Consider the following 4,242-nt stretch of genomic DNA (forward strand, 5'->3'; position numbering starts at 1 on the left):
ATGAGCTCCTGGGGGTCGGGTTCTCACTTGGTGCCGGGCACGCCGCATGGGAGCCTATTACAGATGAGATGTGTGGAATGGATCTCCCCCAGGCCTGGGTCTGAGGGAGATGTGGGCCTGGGTTGACTCCTGGGGTTGAGGTTGAGTTCTGGGACTGAGGGTCTGGAGGGGGCAGAATTCCCAGGGGCTGAGGTTCAGTGTGAGTTTGGGTGAGAAGATGAAGAAAGATGAGGGCCAGAGGTTGAGGTTTATGGCTGCAGTTGAGGTCTGGGGGTTCGAGCAACATCTAGGAGGAGCTGGGGACTAGGATGTGGCAGAGGCTCCAGGGTTGAGTTGCGGTGAGGTTAAGGGTCAAGGGTTGGTGGGGAGGAACGTGGTGGCTGGTCTCTACCAAGAGAGATGTTGGGATTTCTTCCCTGCTGGTAATTGTTTCCGCAAGCAGTATGAGGACCAGCTTAGCTGAGACACCCACAGCTGGCCCTTCACTCCCACTTCAAATGCCTTATGCTTAGAGCAAGCCCCTTAGTCTCCAAATCCCTCCTCCCAAGGCCGCTGGGGGAGAGGTGACCATGTGCTGTAGAAATAATGTCTGTGCTGCATCCCTGACTTTGTACTGGATCGTTGAATTTGGGGGGGGTCAGTAACCATCCGGGAATTCGGCCCTCCTCCCCTCACCACAGAAATCCAAGATGACCACAGAGGCTAAAATCACGTTTATTGGGAGACACAGGCATGTGATGACCACTATATTGTGTCCACTGGGGAGGGGAGTGGGTGCAGAGACTGATTCCTAACACCCACTGCAAAACCAGGGACACATTTCTGGATATAGAGGTTGCTGGGGGCAGTAGATCATCTGCTGGGCGTGTCTCCACTACCACAGGCCTGGGGAAGGAAGAGAAAAATCAGTTTACTCATTCATTTGTTCATTCATTCATTCATTCATTCATACATACATTCACAAAGAGTCTACAGAGGGAGTGCCAGCACAATGCTGGGGTTCAGCAGTGCGAGAGCAGGCAGGGCTCCTGCTGTCGAGGAGCTCAGTCTGGAGCAGCAGCCCGACATGAATCAGTGAATGACGTGAGTGCTGGGTACTAGGATGTGGCAGGGGCTCCAGGGTTGAGTTGGGGTGAGGTTAGGGGTGAAGGGTTGGTGGGGAGGAGGGGGGCTGGTGTGGGAGGGTCAGGGTTAGGGTGAAGGTAGGTGTGGGTACTGAGTGTCTAGCCAGGGGTCACGGCTGAGTGGTGGAAGGAAAGCAGGGGCTGAGGTTGGGGTCATGGATGGTGGGGCTGGGTGGGGTCTGAGGCGATCTCTCACATGTCCACGTTGTCTTAGTCATCTTCGGATCTGACAGGTTCCTCCTGAGGAGGGACAGGCATGAGCCTCGGGCGGTCCCCACCCCTATCCCAGCCCCCCTCCCACGCTGAGGGTCCCTGACGTAGGACTGCTGCTCTTGAAGCCTCCAGGGGCTTGTAAGCGAGCCTGTGGGATAGGAGAGAGTCAGCAGTGGCCCAGGGGGAGGGGAGGGTGGCGGGGCAGTCTGGAGGCGTCTCACCTTGTCAGCTGTGTGTCTGGACTACATGCCTCTGAGCTTCCTGAACTCCATGTGCTGCCATGGGGGTTGGGGTGGGGTGGTATGCAGGTGACACACAGTGAGCTGGGGACATGGATTCGGGAATAGAAAGAATAGAACTGCGGTGGGGGAGTGGTCTGCAGCCAGGATCTTAGGACTGGAGCTGTCCTTCAGGGGAGGGATCTGGTTTACAGGGTCACATTTTGGGGTCAAGACTTGTGATCAGGGAGATGGTGGCTCAACATGGTTATAGAGTGTTTGTTTTTAGATTCCACTTGGGTATCTGGGATCAGAACAAGGTTTCTGAGGTCTCTGGGAGTCCTGGTGGTTATAGGAAATCTTATGGGGTCCGTGTGCAGAGCGGAGAGGTAGGGGTCCCTAGAATCATTTTGTAGATGAGGTTCTCTGGGGCCTCTTGTGGGAACAGATGGTAATGGGGGGCCTCTGAGGGTCTGTTTAGAAGCGAGGAGGGTCTCTGGGGTCTCTGGCTATCTTATGAGCGGGTTACAAGGGTCTCCAAAACTTAAGGATTCTCTACTGACGACAGCAGTCCGCATCTGGGATCCCCACAGAGCTGGATCGATGGGTGGATCGGATCCGCCGAGGGATGGCGGGGGGTAGCTGGGCAGAGCGGCGGCAGCGGGTCAGGACCACCGGCCTCCAGCAGCCCAGTCTGGAGCCCTCGGCTCTCCCGTAATCTCTGTGCCCCCAGCTCTGTGCCAAGCCCCCCATGCTCCCTGGCTTTTCTCCTTCTAAGAGAGGCAACAAATGGACACCCCAGGCAGGGGAGCAGCCTGAGCAAAGGTGGGGACCGTCCAGTGCTTTTGTCATCCAAGCAAGGCCCACTCACCTCAGGCTCCTCATCTTCAATCTCGCCAACAGCTGCCCCCTTCCCTGGGTTCCTCAGTTTGTCAAGAAGCTCTAGGATCAGGCCTCTGTTTAGCCCGGGCTGGGACACCAGTCGGTGCTGGGGTGTGAGGAGGAGGCTGTCAGCAGACAGAGGGCTGGGCTGCAGGGAGAGGGCTGGCACAGGGGCTTGAGAACCCATCTAAGGGAATCTGGCGGTGAAGGTGCCAATAGAGGAAGAAGGCGGGGAAGACTAGGCAGCTGCCACCTGGGGGATTCTGAGGTGTCTGAAGGGATCAGACAAATTTAGAGAAGTTGGAGAATTCCAGAGGTGTCTCGGGTGTCCCCTGGAATTCCAGAGAACCCCAGAATGGTCCTGAAGCCGTTGGCAACTTGTGAGGTTTTAGAACTCAGCATATCTTGGGGGAAAGGTCTGGGGTACAATTTGGAGGGTCTTGGAAGGCGGAGCCCTGGGGATTTCAGAGGGAGCAGGGACTTTGAAAGGGCCATAGGCGTTCTGTGGAATAAAATCATCAGTGTTCTAGGGAGCCGAGGGAGGCCCTGGGGTTGTTCTCACAGGGGGTGAGTTTGGGAAGGCTGCTCAGGGAGGGGAGGTTCACACTGAGAATCTTGGTGGCGCCAGGTCGTTTCTTGGTGCTCTTGTGAGGGTGACTTTGACGAGATGTGGAAGGCAGCCGACCTTGGGAAGAAAAAGGCAAGTACTGGGGGAGGGTACAGTTCAAGTGTTAGAGCACATGCTTAGCATGCAGGAGGCCCTAGGTTCAACCCCTTCCTCTAAAAGTAAATAAATAAATAAATAACCCCCACAAAAGGCAAGATCTGGGATGAGGGGACCAGAGACCCTCCCATCAGACCATCAGCCCTGACTCTGCCCTCTCTCCCCGGCCTTCCCATGACTCTCTCCTATCATTTGCCTTTTTCATTTAGCCGAGGAGGCTGATAGCTACTCTTGGTCATGAGGAAGAGAACTCTAGAAAGCAAGGACAGAACATGGGATTCAGACATCCCATTGGAGGTCAGATCTCACGATGTGAGGGACCCCCGAAGGCAGTGAGGTCAGCAGAGAGCAGTGAGGGACAGGAGGAGAATGAGGGGTAGGTTTTACGATGCATAGGACGCCACTTCCAGGGGATGCTGCTCATCATGTTACAGAGTTCCAGAAGTCTCAAGGGAGCCTCAAGACAGGACTCCTGCATTGGGGGCACCTGGTGTGGACTGGAGAAAATGCTATCTTGGTTGAGGTTCTCGGGTTGGGCTCGAAGGAAGAGGGATCCCCTGTAGGGGGGTCTAGATGTGGGGAAGCAGGCGGGGGGTGGTGTTCAGGGTCAGAGTCGAGTGGGATCTCTGGGACCAGGTGGACCTGTCACATCTGCCTACCTGAGAGGGTGAACGTCAAAGAGGGAAGGCTGTAGCTCGGCTAATTCCATGGCTGTGATGCCCAGTGACCGGATGTCACACAGCTCGTTGTATCCCCCCTTCAGGGACACGTCCGCCACTTCGGAGCCATCCTAGGGGCAGAGACCCTCAGAGAGCCAGGGGTGACATGATGAAGGGGAGGGGAGACTCCTAGTTAGGGGGTGGGGGACAGGAGAGAGACAGGGAGCGAGCCGGAGAATGGGACAAAGAGAGAGTTGGATGCAGACGACATAAAGAGGCAGAGAGACAGAAATAAGAAGAGAGAGAGGTAAGACAGAGTCAGAGATAGACTAGAAAACATAGACAGAGAGAGGCAAAGAGACAGGGAGAGCCACAGAGTGAAACAGAATAAAAGACAGCCATGGAACAGATAGTAGAGACAG

The 4,242-nt window shown here is 55.5% G+C and overlaps 1 pseudogene; it reads right to left on the reverse strand.

Moving 5' to 3' along the window:
• Positions 1 to 801: 801 nt before the first annotated feature.
• Positions 802 to 3,951, reverse strand: LOC116662598 (annotated as a pseudogene).
• Between the last annotated feature and the right edge of the window lie 291 nt (positions 3,952 to 4,242).

The sequence above is a fragment of the Camelus ferus genome, unplaced genomic scaffold, assembly GCF_009834535.1.
Source record: "Camelus ferus isolate YT-003-E unplaced genomic scaffold, BCGSAC_Cfer_1.0 contig4040, whole genome shotgun sequence".
Classification (NCBI taxonomy): domain Eukaryota; kingdom Metazoa; phylum Chordata; class Mammalia; order Artiodactyla; family Camelidae; genus Camelus; species Camelus ferus.